The following is a 22,143-nucleotide window of genomic DNA, read 5'->3' on the forward strand; positions in this document are numbered from 1 at the left end:
TTTTAAAATTTTCAATACATAAAAGCATGCACATCTTCATAATTCAAGAGATGCCAAAATTTTTATATTGCCAGCAGAAATGATTAAACATATTGGTTCATATTGATTCCATCAGTCTCCCCAACATTTTGCAGAGCTATGACCTAATCACTATGAATGCCTCATTACTACTGACATGAATCTCTTTTTCATATTTGCATTTCTTCTTGGACAATTCATCTGCTACTTAGGTCCTAAGTCCATTACCAAACTGATGTCTGATGATGACTCTTAAATTCCAATCCTTGTTCCTTCTTTTGATCCTAATAGTTATTAGTGAATATAACTCCTTAATTACTCAGTTTTGTGTATATGTATTTTAATGAAACGCTGTTTCTTTAAACAATTTGATTTTCATTTAAGATTTTAAAACATTTATGACATTCTTTGCTTGTTCTTTCTTGTATTTCAGATACCCCTTCTGCCTGAAGCTTATTCTTTAGAATTTCCTCCTGGTGACACTCTATTTTTGTTTGCTAAAGGTTCTTTTCTTGAATAGGAACCTGGTTGGCAACTACTTCCTTTCAACACAGTGGATCGTCCCTGTCTCTGGGCGGTGTGCTCTGGCTCCCACTGTTGACACTGACAAGTCCCTCCTGCCTCAGCCTTCCCAACAGAATTCATTGCTATTATTTTTAAGATGCTTTCATTTTGTTTGGTTTTACACAGCTGCGTTGTGTGTGGATTTCTTCTTATTCAATATTACTGCCCTTCACCAAGTATGGCACACCAACTATCCGCTCTACAGAGACCTCCATTTTCTACTACCTGACCTACGATGAGACTCAATTAAATGTCAGTTCTCCCTTTAAGTCTCTTACCCTCTTCCGTCTCTCTCATGTTTTCTTCTCTACAGTGAACTATGTTTCTTCTAACTTCCATTTCACTAATTCTCTCTTGATCTTATTTTTTAAAAAAATTTTTTTACTTGTATTTGGACACAACGTCTTTATTTTTTTTTAACATGGTGCTGAGGATTGAACCCAGGGTCTCACACGTACTAGGAGAGCGCTCTACCGCTGAGCAACAATCTCAGCCCCTCTTTCTTCATCTTTATTACTCTGTCGTTAAAAATCAACCATTAGGTTTTTAATTTTGCTTGTAATTTTCATTTACAAGATTTCTGTTTGCTGACACATCATATATCATAGTTTGCTACTCCCTAAAGATTTTCAAACCTGTCCCATTTCTTCAAACATAAATAAGGTTAATTATAGTCTCTGGTAATTCCAAAATCTCAAGTCTTTGTAGATCCATTTCTGCTGCTTTGGGTGGTTCCCAGTACTTATTCCCAGTACTTATTCCCATGTATGCCTATATCTTCGAATTTAAAAAAAGAATTATATATATGCACACACACACAAATGTTGTGTGCGCACTTGTGGATTATGTATATATATACCCATGTGCCTATATACATACACACACACACACACACACACACACACACACACACACACATGAGGCTTTAACTCAATGGTAGAATGCCTGCCTGGCATGCACGTGAGGCCCGGGGTTTGATCCCCAGCACAGGAAAAACAAAATGTTTGGAAGGAAAGTAGGTCATCCAGGTGTGGGACCACCACCAACCTGGAATCACCACCATGATCCCAGCCCCCGCGGCACTCAGGGGCTACTGTCCCACACCACAAACAGGATGCAGCTGATATGCTTCTCTAGGGTCTCACCTGGTTGAAGAGAAAATACTTCTATTTGACCCATGAGTTTTGTGCAGGCTCTAAGCTTTGAGCCTCTCACCCGAAAAAGCTTTCAAAACAATTACTTTCAAAAAGTAATTCCCATTTCCATTATCTGAATTCCCATTCTCTCTTGTGGGTCTGCACACACACACTGGAGACTGACAGAGTCCTGTGCATTCTAAGCACATGCTTTCCACTGAGCTATGTTTCCATTTTTTCCTTTCTCTCTCTCTTTTTTTTTTTTATTATTACTTTTTGGTACTAGGGATTGGACCCGGGGTCACTCAACTACTGAACCACATCCCCAGTTCTTTTTATTTTTTATTTCAGACAGGATCTCACAATTGCTCCGAGCTTTGCTAAGTTGCTGAGGCTGGCTTTGAACTTGCAATCCTCCTGCCTCAGCCTCCCAAGTCACCCATGTCACAGGCATGTGCCATGGCACCCAGCTCATTTTCCTTTTACTAGCAACCTTTCCTTCAAAATTCCTGTCTTGGCGATTATTTGGTAATTTCACACAAATTTTGTTTTAGAATTTTAGAATATTCTTAGTTATTATTTCAGTAAGAATGACTGTCCCCAACAACTCTGAGAACCTTGCCTTTCATATTCTTTATCCGTAAAACACTATGAATTGGAACTATCAATCTTGGATTACAGGATTATATATTCCCATTTCAAGCCAACTCAAGTGAAAAAGGGAAATTTTATTACTTCATTTAATTATATCTAAAGGCTGCACTGACCCCACACACAGCTTGATCCAAGAACAAAAATATATCATTAGACTCTTCTCCACTCCTTCCCCACAGGGCCTCACTTCTGCAGATGTCACCAGTTGTGACATCTGCATGCATCTTTAAGTTCACTGTACTGCGATTCCAGGCAAAAGACTACTACATCTTCCTGCTAAATTTTCCACAATGGATCTGGACATTTGTGTCTTGAGCCTACCTAAATCCTAATTACCAGTAGCTAGTCACAGCAAGACTGCATAGGATATGCTGTGATTGACAGGCTAGCTAGAGCCCTGTGGACTAGAAGGCAGAACAGACCACTGCTATCAAGAGGATGAAAAATCATTTATAGGCACCCAAAAAAACACCAGGGGTTTTTTTCAACAGGGGTGTGAGCCAGGACCCCCAGAGAGGCCTGCATCTGTCTTCCCCAGGTACCAAGTCCCCCTGTTTCCTCCTACTCAGGAAAGGGAGAGAGAGGGAAATTGCATGGAAATGGAAGGAGACCCTCACTGTTATACAAAATTACATATAAGAGGATGTGAGGGGAAAGGGAATAAAAACCAAGGGAGAGAAATGAATTACAGTAGATGGGGTAGAGAGAGAAGATGGGAGGGGAGGGGAGGGGGGATAGTAGAGGACAGGAAAGAGAGCAGAATACAAGTCACTAGTATGGCAATACGTAAAAACGTGGATGTGCAACTGATGTGATTCTGCAATCTGTATACGGGGTAAAAATGGGAGTTCATAACCCACTTGAATCAAATGTATGAAATATGATATGTCAAGAGCTTTGTAATGTTTTGAACAACCAATTAAAAAAACAATTAAAAAATTTTAAACCTTTATTTATAAAAGAAAGTCATTTCTTCAAAATGATGAGTACCCAAAGAAAATCTTAATCTTCATCTACAATGCTCCATATTTTTTCCTAAGATGGTGCCTAAAATGAAAAGGATCTAACTCCACTCAGCTGGCATTATCCTAAAAAGGTCTCAGTTTCATTAAAATTTGTGGGGGTTTTTGGAGGGGTGTTTGTTTTTTAGTACCAGGAACTGAATCCAGGAACACTTAACCTCTGAGCCACATCCTCAGCATTTATATTTTATTTAGAGACAGGGATTCGTTAAGTTACTGAGGCTGGCTTTGAACTGGTAATCCTCCTCCTACCTCAGCTTCAGGAGTAGCTGGGATTATAGACAAGCACAACTGTGCCCTGCTCATTAAAATTAGTTTAAATTATCCTGTAATACTATATTCTAGCAATCTTTTAGGGTGCTGAAAACATTTCCCTCTGGAATTAATGGTACTTAATAGCTAGCTCCATGTTCTACTTTTATAGGTACAAAGTACTAAAGGCCAAAAAAATTTTTTTTTCAAAAGGAAACTTATTCATCCTTTTTTTTTTTTTTTTAAAGAGAGAGTGGAGAGAGAGTGAGAGAGAATTATTTAATATTTATTTTTTAGTTTTTTTGTTTGTATGTGGTGCTGAGGATCGAACCCAGGCCGCACACATGCCAGGTGAGTGCGCTACCGCTTGAGCCACATCCCCAGCCCCACTTATTCATCCTTAAAACATTAGTTAATATACTTCCATTTCTTCAGTGTCCATTTGGTAATTTTGTAGAATGTTTTTAAACAATTTTTTAAATTTTAAAATGTTTAAGGTGTTCATTGATCCTACTGGTTTGTCTTTTGAGTGATCGGAAAGAAATTAACCTACTCTCTTCATGTTTATAGAAGACTGACATCTGCTTGACAATGTGCAAGACAGACTTTTCTTTCCCCATAAGAATAACCTCGAGGATGAGGCTACAGTTCTGCTCGAGCTCTCGCCAACACACACATCCTGGGCGCAGCGACCAGGACCACAGCAAAAAAAAAAACAAAAAACTTGATATTGCAATCGTCCAAAAATCACAGAATTCCTTTTTCTTTCTTGTGGTTCTGGGAATGGAAGCCTGGGCCTTGTGCGCACCAGGCAAGGGCTCTATCACTGAGCTACTTCCTAGCCAGAGAACTCTTCAGAATCCATTATCTATCAATTCTAGAAGGTGCTATCTTAGGAAACTTACTGATTGGTGTGTGTGGTCTTGTGAAAGTCCACTACAGCACACAGTGGCCAAGGCCAGAAAGTGCACCAACCTCATCTTCAGATACTTGTAACACAGATCCCGGATTCAGATGTGGCTCTATGAGCAATGGAATATGAGGACAGAGGGGCTGGGGTTGTGGCTCAGTGGTAGAGCGCTTGCCCAGCATGTAAAAGGCACTGGGTTCGAACCTCAGCACCACATAAATGTAAAATAAAGATACTGTGTCCACCTAAAACTTAAGAATATTAAATACATATATATGAAGACAAAGGGCAGTACTGGTTTTTTATTTTTTGGGTGTGTGTGTGGTGCTGGGGCTTGAACCTAGGGCCTTGTGCATGTGAGGCAAGCGCTCTACCAACTGAGCTACATCCCTAGCCCTATACTATTGGTTTTGATAAATATGTGAACCTTGTATTAGATGATGCAGAAGAGATTTTTTTTGGGGGGGAGGGGTGCCAGGGATTGATCTCAGGGGCACTCCACCACTGAGCCACATCCCCAGCCCTATTTTGTATTTTTTTTTTTTTTAGAGATAGGGGCTCACTAAATTTCTTAGCACCTCACTAAATTGCTGAGCCTGGATTTGAACCCACCATCTTCCTGCCTCCACCTCTGAGCCGCTGGGAGATTCATTCTTAAAGGCAATAAAACAACTAGGTCAGATCATGTTAAAAAGAGATAATATTACTCTGTTACAAAGTGGTTCTAGGAATGGAACCACTAGAAATGATAGATAAAGTGAGAAATTTACAGAGAAAGCTACCATCATTTTTAGGTGTTCTTTGTTGGGAATACAGTTCTAAAACATCTATTTTGATTACCTATTCTGATTACCCTTATTACCAGATGAAAATAAACACTGGGGGGCTGAGGGACTCTTTTTTATTAAAAAAAATAAAAAAGAAAAAAGAATCTGGATCTACCTCACTAGATGCTCAATTCCTCAAGCACTTTCAAGGCCAAACCAGGTTGTAAAATTCAATCCCATTTTAGACATTTTTTCAAATCTCATCATCTGTAATACTTAAGTTTCAGAAAAACGGGAAGGCTCTCTAGGACTCGGAGAATAACCATAATGGTTAAATCCATTAAGTCCGTGCACTGACTTTCACCACCATCCCCCCAAATTCCCTGCTCTCAGAGAAAAAGAAGTAGAATTCCTCAATTCTAATAAGGAAAAAAAACACAAGAGACATTTCATTTTGTGTATCACCACACAAAATACTCGTTACAATGGGCAACACGACACCCTATCTTAACTGAGGAGCCAAGCTAACTCAAGTCTCCACACAGCAGATATTGTGTCCTACCCCAGACTAAAGGAAAACACTAATAATCCCACCCAAAATTCTTCAGCAGAGTCTAATCATGAATAAGAAATAGACAAATCCAAGTTAAGGGCCAATCTATAAAGTGCCTGCCCAATAGCCTCCAGAGGTTCAGAGCATGAAACCAAAGCCTGAAGAACTATTCTAAAATAGAAACAGAAATAAAAAAGCACCTCAGGCTGGGCAAGGCAGCACACACCTGTAATCCCAGTGGCTTGGGAGGCTGAGGCAGGAGGATCCCAAGTTCAAAGCCAGCCTCAGCAACTTAATGAGGTGCTAAGCAACACTGTGAGACCCTGTGTCAAAATAAATACAAAAAAGGGCTGGGGATGTGGCTCAGTGGTTGAGTGCCCTGAGTTCAATCCCTGGTACCCCTAAATGGGGGGGGGGGGGAGGCACATCAGCCAGGTGCAAAAGGTACTACTCGAAGCTGATGCAGGAGATCCCAAATTCAAAGCCATGCAGGTCAACTTACTGAGACCCTTGTCTCAAAACTTAAAAAAATAAGGACTGGGGACAGGGCAGTGGATGGACGCCCCTGAGTTCAGTATGCAGAACTGCTAAAGAAACACAGGAACAATAAAGCACACAGAGAAATAGGAAGGCTGGGTGGAGACCCCTCCTGGCCTGGACTCCTCCACTGTTGTGCAGAGACATCTGGAAAACCCAGTGGGAAGTTCTCAAGGATGTATGGGCAATTTTTATTCCTTTGCTGTTCTGGTCGCTGTTTTGCAAGTTTAAAAAAGTTTCAAAATAATTTTTAAGGAAAGGGAATGTAGTTCAGTGGGAGAGCAAGTGCTTAGGATACACTAGGCTCAGGGTTCAATTCCCAGCACCACAAAAAATAACAATTTTTAAAACACTAAGTACATATGTGCCAAGCTAATTAAAATTTTCTCCAAGGAGCCAGACACAGTGGTGCACACCTGTAATCCCAACAGCTCTGGAGGCTGAGACAAGAGGATCGCAAGCTCAAAGCCAGCCTCAGCAACAGAAAGGCGCTAAGCAACTCAGTGAGACCCTGTCTCTAAATATAATACGTAATAAGGCTGGGGATATAGCTGAGTGCCCCAGAGATCAATCCCCAGTAGCCCCCCCCCCAAAAAAAAATCCTCCAAGGACTGGGGGTACAGCTCAACAGGTGCTCCCAGGGCTTTGACTGGTTACATTTTATCTGTATTGGCTACATAAAAAAGCTGGAAATGGGCTGGGATTTTTTTCTTGCATTTTAAGAACTACAGCCAGGTGCAGTGGTGCATACCTGTAATCCCAGTGAGGCTAAGGCAGGAGGGTTGCAAGTTCAAAGCCAGGCTCAACAATTTAGTGAGGAGGCCCTGTCTCAAAATAAAAAAACAGAAAGGGTTGGGCATATGGCTCAGTGGTAAAGCATCCCTGGGTTTAATCTCCAGTACCTCCTCCCAAAAACAAAAATAAAAACACACAGGCTCTGAACCTTCCAGCCCAGCCTAGCACTGTGTGGGAACTGTCCCCTGAGCTCGGTCAGCCTTGCTTTCCTCAATCTTGAGACGCACACAGTGCCCACCTTCCCCACAGACTGCTGTGAGCACTGGAACAGCAACCTCAGGACCCTCAGAAACACTACCTCTGCAGGGGACTCCAGCCCCACACTCCCCTCTCCAGCTCCCACATCCTCCCACAGAGACCTGGTTACTTTTAAAGTAGTATTTTTCTATTTTTGGACTAGTTTAAAATTAGTTCTTGTAATCAATCAAAATCTGTCACTTCTGCCTCTGAGAAAGAGACCTCCAAAAAAGTTCTTTAAATGCACTACTTTCACTTCACCAAACTGAGCACTCAACAGTGCACCAAGATCCACCTGTAACTTGATTCCCAAAACCCTGCCCAGCCTGGCTACCCTCTGGGCACTCTGAGTCTGACTGTGTAAGCTCAGTCCACCAGAGACCATATCTGGACCTGTAGCTCCCAGGATTTCTACATTCTTTGCTTATTTAACCCAGAGGATCACTGGAATCCACATTCCTAAAAGCTCATCTCCAAAGGATTAACAGGTATTTCCCACATGGAAATAAATCAGGTTGGTATTTCACTCAGAGAGTCTGTCTTACATATGTGTAATAGGAAGGGAGGAAATATCACCACTTACACTAATATATCCGCTTCAGTGGACAGCACAAACTGTACAAACAAATCCACTTTAGTTCATTTAATCTTTAGAAAATAAACATTTAATGACAGCAAGTGCTTTGAAATAAAATTAGATATCCTCAAGCCAAACCCTTTGATGAAGACAGATTATTAAATCAAGATTCTGAAATTTTTAGGCTGAGACTGGTAGGACATCCCTGTCATCCCAGATACCTGGGAGGCTGAGGCAGGAGAATCACAAGTGCAAGGCCCTGAGCAACTCAGTAAGTCTCAAAATAAAAAGGGCTGGGGGTATATTTCAGTGGTAAAGCACTACTAGGTTAAAATACCCAGTAATAATAATAATAATAATAATAATAATAATAATAATAATAGAGCCAGGCATGGTGGCACACATCCCAGCAGCTCGAGAAGTTGAGACAGGAGGATCACGAGTTCAAAGCCAGCTACAGCAAGTGAGGCCCTAAGCAACTCAGTGAGACCCAGGCTCTAAATAAAATACAAATAGGGCTGGGGATGTGGCTCAGTGATTGAGTGCCCCTGAGTTCAATCCCTGATACCAAATAATAATAATGATAGATAGATATGAATAGATATATGCACACCATGTTTATAACAGCAGAGTCAATAATAACCAAACTATGGAACCAGCCTAGGGGTTCATCAATGCAAGACTGGATTGCAAGATTGGATAAAGAAAATGTGGTACAGATACACAATGATTCAGAAAGAAAAAACAATTAAGCCAGGAGCAGTGGCACACACCTATAATCCCAGTGACTCAAGAGGCTGAGGCAGGAGGATCACAGCTCAAAGCCAGCCTCTGCAGCTTTGTGAAGCCCTAAGCAACTCAGTGAGACCCTGTCTCAAAAATAAAAACAAGAAAGGGCTGGAGATTTGGCTCAGTGACAACACCCCAGGGTTTGATCCCTGGCTTTCCCCTCCCCCCAAAAAAAGAATGAAAGTGTGTCATTTGCAGCACAGTGGATGAAACTTGAGAGGACATGTTAAGTGAAATAAGTCATGTTTTCTCTCATGTGAAGTCTAGGGGATAGGAAGGAAAGAGGAACAAAAAGGTGTGGAGGAATGTCTCGTGAAAAATCAAAAATCAGCAGAGGAAAGGGACTGGGGTGGGAGAAGAGAAAGGAAGGGGAGAAAAAAGGGCTGGGGATGTAGTTCCCTGGTACAGCACCTGTCCAGGATGTAGGAGGCCTGGGTTGGGTTCCATCACCAGCACCATAAATAAATAAAAACAAAATAAAAGAAAAATCTCATCAGCCATTCAGGAGAACCTACCACTTTTTCTGGCACAAAAGTTTAAGAGAAAATGTTTCTAGGCATTCATTAAACTTTTAAACTGACAGTTCAGAATTCCAAGTACAGCAGCTTGTTCTGCCAACACACAAAGAATGTGTCCCTTTGACCTTACTCCAGATTTAAAAATCATTTGAAAGAAGAAATGAAAACCAAGTCGCTATCATGTATAAGTTCACTTTATTTTTTAAAATGTATTCTTCACAGAAGGCAGGTGATAGGAAAAAGGTGTTTTGACAGAACTGGTGTCCTGTCTCCAAATACTATCCATTTCAATCCTAAATTTACTAAAAATGACCACAACCTATGTCCTTACCACATAAGGGTGTTACCAGAAAGTAGACAGGTACTTGATAAAGTGCTTCATAAAACACTCAGCAAGCTGAGCGTGGTGACACACACCTGTAACACCAGCTGCTCTGGGAGGCTGAGGCAGAAGGATCACAAGTTCAAAGCCAGCCTCTGCATCTTAGGCCCTAAGCAACTCAGCAAGATCCTACCTCAAGGGCTGGGATTGTGGCTCAGCGGTAGAGCATTTGTCTAGCACGTGCAAGGTCCTGGGTTCGATCCTCAGCACCACATAAAAATAAATAAACAAAATTAAGGTATGTGTCCAACTACTTCTAATAAATAAATATTAAAAAAAAAAAAAAAATCCTACCTCAGAATTCCAAAAAATAATAAAAAGGGCTGGAGGTGTGGCTCAGTGATAAAGCACCCCTGGGTTTAATCCCTGGTACCCCTGGGGGGTTGGGGGATGTAGCTCAACGGTACAGCTCTAGCTTACCATGTATGAGACCATGGGCTCAACCCCAACACCAAAAAAAAAAAAAAAAGGTTTATACTATATATGCTTTAACATTTTTTTTTAATCACTCCAAGAAACCACTTAATGTTTATTAGCATGTGTGAAGGCCTGGGTTCAATTCCCAGCACTGCAAAAAGAAGAGACCACTTGGAAAAAAGAAACGGAATGGAAGTGTTGATGATGGAAAAGGCAGGCGCAAACTCCTCTCACAGGGCTTCTCTATGCTATGGAGAGATGTGTGCAGAGCCATCCATATTCTTCTGCCACAAAAAGGGGTTAAACACACATACAAGGGCTGCGGATGTGGCTCAAGTGGTAGCGCGCTCCCTGGCATGATCCTCAGCACCACATTAAAAAATAAATAAATAAAGATGTTGTGTCCACCAAAACCTAAAAAATAAATATTATAAAATTCTCTCTCTTTAAACACACACACACACACACACACACACAATGACAGCAACTCTTGCTCCCAGGTGTAGGTAAGAAAGATGTGAAAACAAGGACTCCAGTGACACCTGACAATGCACAAAATTCTTATGCACAGCTGCCAGAAGGCGGAAACAATCCAGGTGTCCTGGCGTTCTAGAACATTCTATAACTTACAGCAACAAAAACATTATGTGTCGGGAGCCATTCTCACACGTGACTGGGTGACTCCCGGTTAGGGTCTGAGGCGCTCTGGCTGTGTCGGAGCTTTCCCGGCCCTCTCCTGATGAGAGAACCTGTCCGTGTGGGGGTGTAACTGACCACTGACCCCGGAGGCCCAATCACTGACCCTGACCTTGGAGTGCGGCCCCCCCTTCAACCTTCATTGGATGGAATTATCCCCTGAATTTCTTGCTCCCCAATAAAAGGCTACTCCCTGGCGTGCTCTCTCTCTCTCTCTCCTGCTAGCCCTGAGTAATCCTTGCTGCCCTGCCAGGCGGTTAGAGGAGGGAACCAGAGAGGGGAGCCGTCTCGGACCTGGTCATAGAAAAAAGGTAACTGAGTCTGTGTGTTTATTTCGATCTCGCTAGCTAACTTTTATGCCAAGAACCTCATTAATGAAACCATTGCGCTGGCCGCATGGTAGAATTATGTTAAGTAAAATAAGCCAGACACAAAAGCACAATTACTGTTATTCCAACTATGTGAAATATCTAAGCCAGGATGGCTGTAATCCCAGCTACCCGGGAGGCTGAGGCAGGAGGATGACAAATTCCACACTCATCTAGGTAACTTAGAACAGATCTCAAAATAAAAATTAAGAAGGGCTGCAGATGTAGCTCAGCATAGAGCACCCCTAGGTTCAATCTTCATGACCAAAAAAGAAATATGTAGGCAGGACTGGGGTGTAGCTCAGTGGCAGAGCACTTGCCCAGCACCATGAGGCTCTAGGCTGGATAGACAGCACTGCAAAAGAGAAAAATAAAATAGGCAAACTCATAAAAACAGAAAACAGATTAGCAGTTACCAGGGGCTGGAAAAAGGAATGAGGCATTTTTATTCCATGGGTACAGGGAGTTCTCTGTTTGGGGTGATAAAAAAAGTTCTAGAAATAGAGGTGTGAATGGAATTAACGCTATTGAACTGCACATTTTAAAATGCTTATTAGGAAAGAAAGAAGGAAAAGTGGAAGAAAGAAAACAATGAAAGAACAGGTAGAAGGAAGGAAGCCGACAAATCTCCTTGTATGATCAATTTCTCTGCCATTTCCCCTTGTAGACATAATATGGGCCATCTGTCATCCTCCTTTGTCAAATCATTTCATAAATGAGATAATGAAATGTAATTCAGTGTTTTAAAGTCTTAAGACCAGAGTGGGGGTTGTAGCTCAGTGGTAGAGTGCTTGCCTAGCGTGTGCAAAACCCTGGGTTCCAGGCATGGCAAAAAATAAAGTAAAAAGTCTAAGACAGCCTGGTGATACACACCTGTGATCCCAACGATCTGGGAAGCTGAGGCAAGAATATCACAATTTCAAGGCCACTCTCACCAATTTAGAGAGATCCTCAGCAACTTAGTGAGACCCTGTCTCAAATTTTTTAAAAAGGGTTGGGGATATAGCTCAATGAATCAATCCCCAGCACCAATTTACAAAAGTCTACAGCCAAGAGCAGTTATTCATTCTATTCAGTTCCAATATTTCATTTTCTCATTGAAAACAACTTTTGATCTGAGAACAATCTATAGATAAGCTCTATGCAAATTTACATGAGAGTCAATAGTAAGGCCTGTACCTACATAGAGCAAGTTATTTACAACAATATATTAAGCAAAATTTTCTCAGTTTCATTAATCAAACTATCAAACTTCTTTTATATATATATATATATATATATATATATATATATTTTAGTTATACATGGCACAATATCTTTATTTTGTTTATTTATTTTTATGTGGTGCTGAGAATCGAACCCAGGGTCGCACACGAGCGAGGCGGGCGCTCTACCGCTGAGCCACAACTCCAGCCCCAAATTTCTTTTTTTTTTTTAATATTATTTTTTAGTTATAAGTGGCCACAATATCTTCACTTTGTTGTTTTTATTTTATATTATTTTTTAGTTTTCGGCGGACACAACATTTTTATTTGTATGTGGTGCTGAGTATCAAACCCAGGCTGCAGCATGCCAGGCGAGCACGCTACCGCTTAAGCCACATCCCCAGCCCTTCACTTTGTTTTTATGTTGTGCCGAGATTGGAACCCAGTGCCTCACGATTGCTAGTCGAGCCACTTGAATCACATTCCCAGCCCAAAACTGTCAAATTTCTAATAAAACAGTGGGGCCTGACCACAAATAAGGTAACTTTTCTTACTTCCTTAATTAGGGCAAAAAAATCTTCAATTATTCCTAACTCCCTTACTCTAATTTCTATTTCAAATATATCAAGATTCCCAATGGAGAAAGAAGGCACTACCTCTAAGACTTATGACAGCGTAAGATAAAAATAGGAGTGAACTTATGTGTTGGGCAACTAGCTCCAGAAAGCTAGTTTTCGATTGTAAATTCACTATTTACAAAATAGACATGATTAGTCCACATTATACAAATACATCAGCTCTAACCTAACTAACCAGATGTCATTTCAACTAGCTACCCTAAATAGGATCACACTCCACTACTCTCTGATTCCTCAATTATACCCTACTATGTTCACATATTGTGCTTCTTTCAAAAATAATTTCAGAGGGCTGAGACTGTAACTCAGTGATAAAGTGCTTGTCTTGAATGTGTGAGGCACTGGGTTCAATCCTCAGCACCACAAAAATAAAGATACTGTGTGTTCATCTACAACTAAATTTAAAAAAAATATTTCAGGGCTGAGAATATAGTTCAGTGTCCGAACACTTGCCTACCATCTATGACGCCCTGGGTTCAGTCCCTACCACCACCACAACAGAAATGTTCTCCTTAGCCACTGTACACACGATGTCATATTCACAAAGGGAGAAGCCCATGAAGAACTATGTCCTTGTCCTTAGAGTTTCATTAGAGATCAACACTGTACCCAATATTAGAAGTTATTACTGGCTACTAATTTTTACTTCCTCAATAAGTTTAATTTGCCAAAGTATCCAGCATGTATTTTCATAGCTACTGTAAACTGAAGGTTGGCCTCCTGTAATACACAGTTTGAGTGAACAAAATTATTTGAAAGCCACCTACACCAACATGCCTGTAATCCCAACAACTTCAGGAGGCTTCAGCAAGACAATGGCAAGTTCGAGGCCAGCCTGGGCAACTAAGCAAATCACAGCTGAAAAATAAACAAAGGGCTCAAACCACATGTGATGGCACATAGTAATCCAAGTAATTTGGGAGGCTAAGGTAGGAGGATCACAAGTTCAAGGCCAGTCTCAGCCAGTCATCAAGGCCCTCCCTCAGCAACTGAGGGAGATCCTGCTTCAAAATTAAATAAATAAAATCTGAGTATTTAACTTGGGGGTAAAGAGCCCCTGGGTTCAATCCCCAGTACCAAAAATTAATTTCAAAAAACATTAAAGGGCTGGGGATGAGCTCAGCAGTGGAACACAATGGGGTCTAGTCCCAAGATCCCCCAAAAAAGAGAGCCTATATATAGTCAAATCTTTTTTTTGTGGGGGGGGGTTTACCGGAAATTGAACTCAGGGCCACTCGACCACTGAACCACATCCCAAGCCCTGTTTTGTATTTTATTAGAGACAGGGTCTCACTGAGCTGCTTAGCAGCCTCCCTAAATTGCTGAGGCTGGCTTTGAACTCACTATCCCCGGGTTGGGATTCCAGGCGTGCACCCCTGCGCCTGGCCCTGTATATAGTTCTTAATGAAGTTAGAATCCAGGGACAGCGGAGCCAGTCCTCCAGCAACTCTGACATTCTCTGGCTGTATCAGACTTTCTACTACTTACTTGCGGGGGAAAGCAGACACAGAGGGCCAGACACAGGGAGGGGACACTAAGACACAAGACTGCAAGAAGAAACACGAAAACTGCAGCAGAGGTGAAGAGGGAAACCAGGAAGGACAGAAGGACAAAAAAAGGAGAATGAAGATCAAATGTACACCCTTCACACTTCCAGTGTCAGGGCCAAGCTCTGCAGGGCCACCCAGACCTGAGACTCTGAGGAGGGTGAGAGGGAGAAAATAATAAAACAAGTGTCTTATGGGGAGGCTCAGGGGTCCCCTCCGCAGTGCCAAAAAAAAAAAAAAAAAAGCTTGTACCATGGATAAACTAATAAAAATGAGTGGGAAAATTAACCAACTATTTAGATCTCCAATTTAATTCTGCATTTAAATCCATAACCCCCCTTTGAAACTGTCTGCACTTAAATCCATGGCTCCTCCTTAAACTGGAGATTAATGTAATCACGACTAACAAAAAAATTCTTTAACTCTGAACCAGTTTTCCAAGCAATCTACAGTAAGCCGCTCGACTTATTTTTGGTTAAGATCTAATTTTAAAGTAAGGAAGAGCAAACATCTAGAATAGATTTACCTCACTTAACTCTGCACCACCGTGAACGGTTCCCCAGCACAAACCCGGGAAAAGCAGCCCACAGCACCACCTGGTAACAAGTGGAAACGCGAATTCCCAGGCACCACCCAAGCCTGTCCTACAAGCCGCGCGGCCGAGCCCGCCGCGTTCACCTGCAGGGCAAGCAAGTGCAAACTGCCACTTCTCCTGGCCCGCTCCTCATCCAGAGTGGAATTTCGGGGTTATTACGACATAACATCTCTGGCACAGGAGACGCACGAGGTCGTTAGCTGTGGTTGTTACAAGTACGCGTAAGACACTCGGGCAGAACCGGGGGAGAAAGGGAGAGACGAAAGGGCACTGCACACCCGGCGGCTGGGCCAGACCCCCGCGGAGGAGGGGCGGACGAGTGGACAGGGGCGCGACGCAGCAGCGCGTCCCCACGGGACACTGGAAGGCCTCCCAGAAGCGAGGGCAAGGAAGTTTTCCCGGCCTCGACAGAAGTCAAGTCAACGCCGCCTAACGGTGCGAACCCAGACCCGGAAAGTAGGCGGCACGGGAGCCCAGGCAATGCTCGCCACCGAAAGGCAAAAAAAAAAGAAAACTCAGCTCCTGGGGTCGGGAGCCGGCCTCGCGGGGCTCTCTACCTGCGTCCGCACTGCAACCCAACTCCCCTCACTCGGGCGAGCGCCGAGGGGCTCGGGCCGCCCTGCGGGCCAGGCCGGCCATTGTCTGCAGCGCGGTGGCACTGCGAAGCGGCTCCCGTCGCGCTCGGGAGGAGCGTCACTCCACGGGACCCCGCGTCCCGCTCTCGGCCGCAGAGGAGCGCAAAAGCCGAACGGCGGCAGCTTGAGAAAAGGCAGAACTTCCCGAAGAAAAGTGCAGGGATCAGAGGGCACCGCGCTCCTCCTCCGCCCGGCGCTCTGCACCCCGCCGTCCGGTGCTGGCGGAGCCAGGCGGCCTTATGCTCAGGGCCTTTCGGCCGCGTTCTTCCTTCCGGTCATTGTGTGTATTTCCACCACCCCCCAAAATCGGACGGGTCCTCCGGGGCGCCGCGCCCGGCCGGCCCGGGACAAAGCCCACTGCGGGCTACACCTGGGAGCGGGGCGGGGCGGGGCGCGGCGCGCTGGGCCACCGCTCGGGAACCCGCCCGCGGCGCCCGACCCCGCCGCAGTTGCCAGGCAGCGCGGCGCCGCCTCCGCGCCCGCCGGCCAATCCCGCGCGTCTGCTGCCCCGGCGCAGGAGCCCCAGAGACACCCGACGGGCGCGACCCCACGGCTCGGGCCTGGCACCGCGCGCGCCCCCGCACCGCCGGCCGGCCAATCAGCGCGGCGAGGCTCGCGCGCTCGCTCAAGCGCAGGGCCGCACGCGCGAGGCGCCCCCCCAGCCGGCGGGCGCGCGCCCATCCCCCACGGCGGCCCGGCGCGCGCGTGCAACCGCCGTCCCCCGCGACCGCTGCCGCCCCACCCCCACGCCCCGCCGCCCGGCCGCCGAGGCCGTCCGGCCCGGGTCTGCCGCGGCGGGGGGCGGCCGTGCGCCCCGAAGGCCGTCGGGCCGCACGCACCCGGCACCCCAATCGCAGGCCCCAGCGGGGCAAAGTCTCGAATAAAGGCCCTGCTCGCCATGGCACCCGAGGCGGGGGCGGGGGTCCAGGCGTGCGGCGAGGGGACTCACCCGAGTGCAGCCGCCTCCGGGCAGCGCGGGGCCGGAGTACGAAGGGCGGGAGTGGGGGCCGCGCGCGCTGAGGCCGCCGCGGAGCAGCCTCGGCTGAGGGAGCTGTGAGCAGACGGGAGGTGAGGGCGAGGGGGCCGTGCGTCTCGGCCGCGCTCCTGTCACCGCCGCATGGCCGCCCCGGCAGGGCCTCACTCAGCGCCTCGTTCCGCTCTCGGGGGACAGAGGGGAAAGGCCGGGGTAACTGCAGCAGGCGGGCGGCCCGGCTGGAGAGCGCGTGCGGGGAAGCGGGGGGGCGACCGGGTGGCCCCTTTTCTCTGCTCTCCGTGCTTCTCTCTCACCCTCCTCCTCCTCCTCCTCCTTTTTTTTTTTTTTTTTTTTTTTTTTTTGTTCCTCGAATGCTCGCTGCGCGTGCGCACCCGCAGCACCGCCCAGCGGGAATTGTAGTTCCTGATTGGTCCCCGCCAACGCGGCAGCGGGCTTTGTGGACTACAACTCCCAGAAGGTTCCGCGGAGGGGAGCCCCGAACCCGAGGACGAGGCGAGAGCCGCGGTGCCCGGCCCTCTCCGGCAAGGGCTGTCAATGGAGGCGAGGGTGGTGGGAGCAAGAACATGGCTGCACCTGGGGCCTGCGCGGCCGCCCGGGTGGGGGAGGGGAGCTAGGGCGAAGGAACAGAAATGCAGACCGGCCGTGGCCCGGGCGTCCGAACAGCCGCGCCCCAACCGTCCTCCGCGGCCGAGCAAGGCTCCAACCTCATTCTTGCACTGCGATTCCCTGCAGATTGCAAGCCCGGCACGAAGAATAGGCCGGGGAGCCCCGGGATGGCCTGCGCCCTCTCCGCTCCGCCAAGGGAGCCCCTCCGCCCTGCACCACCCTCCGGGACACAAAGGAGTCCTGTTAGCGTTTTTCAAAACTTGCCTCAAAGGCGGCTAGGAATGACTTGCCCCAACTTGGGGCAGGCGAGGGGAAGACACTGTTCGAGTTTCTAGCTGCCCCCTCCCCAGCCCTTTCCTCTGCATAGCTCAGCGTTTGGAAGGAAAGTCGAAAAGCCAGAGTGGGAGCGGAAAACCTGACTCTGGGGCCCGGTTTGTTCGGTCAGCAGCAAAGCAAATTAACTCAAATCTCATGCTCCACGCCCCCCTCCCCATTATTCTTTGTTTCTCAACTTTTCTGAATTCAGCATATTTTCAAAATGTGAGATCTTACTGTTCACCCAAGTTACACTCCAAAGTTAAACAACAAACTGGCTCGAGTTGGAAGACTAGACGGTCGCGGACAGCGCTAGATGCAGCGATTCTCGGGGTGTTTCCGCGCCCCCCAAGCGCCCGCCGCCCTCCAGCCCGCTCCTCGGTAGGGGGCGACCAGAGGCTCCGGCCAGCCTCCCAGCCTCTTTGTCGCTGGTTCTCTGGAAAACTTTCCGAGCAGCCAGTCTTTTGATGTCAGTCCAAATCCTGCCTTTGGAACTGGGTCCGCGGATTGCCGTTCCCTTTTCCACTCTTGCATGGACCGCACCCAGGAAGCCACCTCTGGATCTCCATGTTGGATTTCTTTGAAATATGAAGAATTTAAAGATCCCTGGGATAGCAGAGGCTATCTACATGCTTACGACCCCCGCCCCCGCAATCACAGTCATTTTGACCTTGCCTAATTTATTCGTGAGTAAAATTTTGTTACTCCATTCGGAGCCTTTCGACAAGTTTTCATAAAAAGAACTTTACTTTTGCACTCAGACTTCACATGCATTCTGTCATATTTAGTTCAATCCCATATTTGCATTACAAGAGTCGCCCTTATCAACAGGGGTGCGCGCCAGGACCCCCAGAGAGGCCTGCATCTGTCTTCCCCGGGTACCAAGCCCCCCCCCCCCGTTTCCTCCTCCTCAGCATACCTACTTCAAGGCAGGAACTGGGAACAGCAGGAGGCTAACGTGATCAGTCCACAGGAAGCAGCCACGTGGACCCACCTCTCCTCTCAGCACACCTGGGGCATTGTACTCACCCTTCTTCTGCCTGCTCTCATCACAGCGGGAGACTGGCTTTGGGTGGCATCCTCTATCCTTAACCAACTTTTCCCACTCTGCGGGGAATGGGCCGGCAGCTTGCTCCTGGGCAGACGCACCCTTTGGGCCTTTCAGTCCGAACCTGTTCCTGAACCTATGCAGCCAGCCCTTGCTGGCCGTGAACGACCTCCTCTCGGCCCGCCGTCGCGCCTCTGGAGGGACGCTTGGCTCAGGTCCTGGTACAGGCTCAGCGCCTTCTGGCGCAGGGCGCTGCCATCCACAGCCACGCGCCGGCTGCTCATGTCCTCCACCCACAGGCTCAGCGCCTTCTCCATCTTCACTAAGCACTTGTCCCGCACGGTGGCCGTGACCTTGGCGTTCTGGGGGGCCACGGTGAAGCTGGCCCGGATCTCCTTCTCCTTCTTCATGATTTCCCGGATGGAGGATTCGTTCTTACCGAAGATCTTGGCCACCTCCGCGTAGGACTTCTGCTCCTTCCTGATCAAGTCGAGAACCTTCACCTTTTCGCTCAGCGGCAGCACTTTGCGGCTCCTCTTGGGTGCATCCACATTGCCGGTTTGGGTGCTCTTGAGCTTGGGCGCCATTGTTAAAAGTAAAATAAGACCTGGTGCATTGGCTTACCTCTGTAATTCCAACCACTTGGGTGACTGAGACAGGAAGATTGCAAGTTCAAGGGCAAGCTTGGCCTCTTAGAGAGACCCTGTCCCAGCCTAGGTCAGTGGCCAGTGGCGCAGGCCTGTAATCCCAACCTCTGGGGAGGCTGAGATCACGAGTTCTAAGACAGCCTTAGCAATGGGAAGCACTAAGCAACTCAGTGAGACCCTGTCTCTAAATAAAATGCATAAATGGGCTGGGGACATGACCCAGTGGTGGAGCGCCCCTGAATTCAATCCCTGGTAACCCCACACACACACACAAAACACAAACACACACAAAAAAGTCCCTGTCCCAAAATAAAAGGAAAAACGCTGGGAATGTATATAGCTCAATAGTAGAGAACTTGCCTAACAAGCTCAAAGCCCTATACAAAAGTACTTAATCCTCAGTACTGAAAGGGGAAAAAAAAGTGAAATAAGAGTTACTTGAATGTGCCTATTGAGAAACCATGACTCCCAACAAAAGACCTGATAACTGAGACAACTGCTGACCAGAGGGCAGGTAGCATATACAAGGTGGATACACTGAACAAAGACACAGTTATGTCAGGGTGTGTTGGAACTAGACAGTATTCAAGCTACTCAAAACCATGCACATTTTAAGGGAGCCTCCAAAAAGGGAGCAGCTACTGTACTACATGCAGCTGACATATCTAGGAAAAACATAACTTTTGAGAAGTCCACAGCTCCATTTGTTAGAGCACCCAGCTTACTGGATGCAAACATTCAGCCCTTTTGGATGTCAGTGTGTTTATTTTACAGAGAGGATCATTTCTGGATTGGTGCCTTCAGGTTGAAGTCAAGTGAAAGGAGATTTCACAGGAGATGATGGAGTTAAAGAGTAGCATTTGGGAGTGTGTGGAAAGTTAGTGAGTCAGAAGTCCATTTAGTTAAGATGACCTTTGTCATGAAAACTTGCTTGGAAGATAGTCTCTTTCTTCCATGAATTTCTTTGCTTAACTGCTCAGAGTGGAATTTTTCTGCGTCTTCATATACAGCTCCAACTTCTTCTTTATTTATTTATGCAGTTTATTTATGTATTTTTTGGTACTGGGGATTGAATCTAGAGGCACTTTATCACTGAGCCAGTTTCCAGTCCTTTTTTTTGAGGGGGGTGCTGGGGATTGAACCCAAGGCCTTGTGCCTGTGAGGCAAGCACTCTACCAACTGAGCTATATCCCCAACCCCCCAGCTCTTTTTAATTTTGAGACAGGATCTCACTGAGTTGCTGAGGGTCTCCCTAAGTTGCTGAGGCTGGTCTGGAACTTGCAATTCCCCTTCCCCAACCTCCCGTGTCTCTGAGATTACAGGTTTACACCACCCCACTTGGCTTCCAACTTCTTTAAGGTTGAAGCCATTCCAAAAACTGTAAATCAACATTAAATCAACATTAGCAGGGTTTAAATCACTTATAATGAAAAAGGTGTCCTTTTGTGTCAGTGAATGTTGACTTTGTAGAAACGATGTCTTTTTCTCAAAGCTCTGCCACTGAAGCTTGTAACCTTCAAAGTCATGTTGCACAATCATCAATTCCAGGGTTCTTCAGCCTTCACTAAGGCCCGGCTCCCCGGGAAAGTTGCCAGAACACTGTAGCTGCTCCTTGACTGTGTCTCCCTCACCTCACTGGTCCAAGTGCCACATTCTTGGGGCCATTCTATAAGCTACTCTGGAAAACATCCCTCTGTACAGCCAGGTTTTTTCCAAACTAGAATCAGATTGCTGTGTTTTGGTTTGAACAACAGATGAAAAATTATAGTTGATTTTTGTCTAGGAATGGTGTGATACTGAGTCTTCCTTGAACACTAGAGTCAGCAGGATGCAGGTACTAAGTCAGGTACACCCAACTGAGAGGGCAGGAAAAGCAGGGAAGGTGCTGGGGAGCAAACCCCCAGCTGAACACACAGTGGGCAGGCGCCACCACTGAGCCCCACCCGGCCCAACCTTTGTACCAGGGATTGAACTCAGGGCCACTGAGCCCCATCCCCAGCCCTATCATGTATTTTATTGAGAGACAGGGTCTCCCTGAGTTGCTTAGCACCTTGCTTTTGCTGAGGCTGGTTTTGCCCCCTGAGCCACTGGGATTACAGGTGTGCATCACTGCGCCCATCTGCTAGTCTCTTTTTCTGAAGTTTAGCCTGATGTGTGCAATCCTGCAGGGAAGTGTTCATATGATGTGACATCTCCAATCTTCTGTGCTGTGTGAGGCAGCCCCAAGCCGAACAGACTGTGGCCAAACCAGAGGTGGTCCAAATGTGACCTCTTTCACCAGCTCACATGCATCTTCAGAGACTCAGATTCTGGCCTTGGTCACTGCTTTTAAATAGCAGGTGACCTTGAGAGCTGGGGTAGGAAACCCCAAGTGCCTGCCCCTGCACCACTTTGTGAAGCTTAGTTGGACTTTTTAAGGACGCTCATTTGGACCCAAACTGAATAAATTTTCTGTGACTCTATATTTAGACTGTGCAAAAAAAAAAAAAAAAATCTCTTTTTTGAGATCTGGGGATCCCACCCTAGGCCTCCCATATGCTAGGCTAACACTGTACCACTGAGCTACTCCCTCAGTCCCAGTTAAGTGTTATGGGGATAATAGATAATACTATTCAACATTTGAAACATCATTTTAAAATATGATATGAAGCCGGGCTCGGTGGTGCATGCCTGTAATCCCAGCAGCTTGGGAGGCTGAGACAGGAGGATCAAGAGTTCCAG

General features: G+C 46.3%; 1 protein-coding gene across 8 annotated transcripts in view; it reads right to left on the reverse strand.

The window, feature by feature from the left end:
- Gtf2i (general transcription factor IIi) overlaps window positions 1–18,958 on the reverse strand; it is an 88,504-nt gene extending 69,546 nt beyond the window's left edge. For 6 of the 8 annotated variants that reach the window (XM_076839936.2, XM_076839935.2, XM_076839933.2 and 3 more), the window contains exon 1: window positions 16,762–17,112. The gene's annotated coding sequence lies outside the window, so the exon portion shown is untranslated. Of the gene's footprint in view, window positions 1–15,734; window positions 16,214–16,761; window positions 17,113–18,756 lie in introns of those variants that run through there. The other 2 variants (XM_076839932.2, XM_076839931.2) reach the window with 2 other exon arrangements.
- Between the last annotated feature and the right edge of the window lie 3,185 nt (window positions 18,959–22,143).

This window comes from Callospermophilus lateralis, chromosome 19 (assembly GCF_048772815.1).
Source record: "Callospermophilus lateralis isolate mCalLat2 chromosome 19, mCalLat2.hap1, whole genome shotgun sequence".
Taxonomy (NCBI): Eukaryota; Metazoa; Chordata; class Mammalia; order Rodentia; family Sciuridae; genus Callospermophilus; species Callospermophilus lateralis.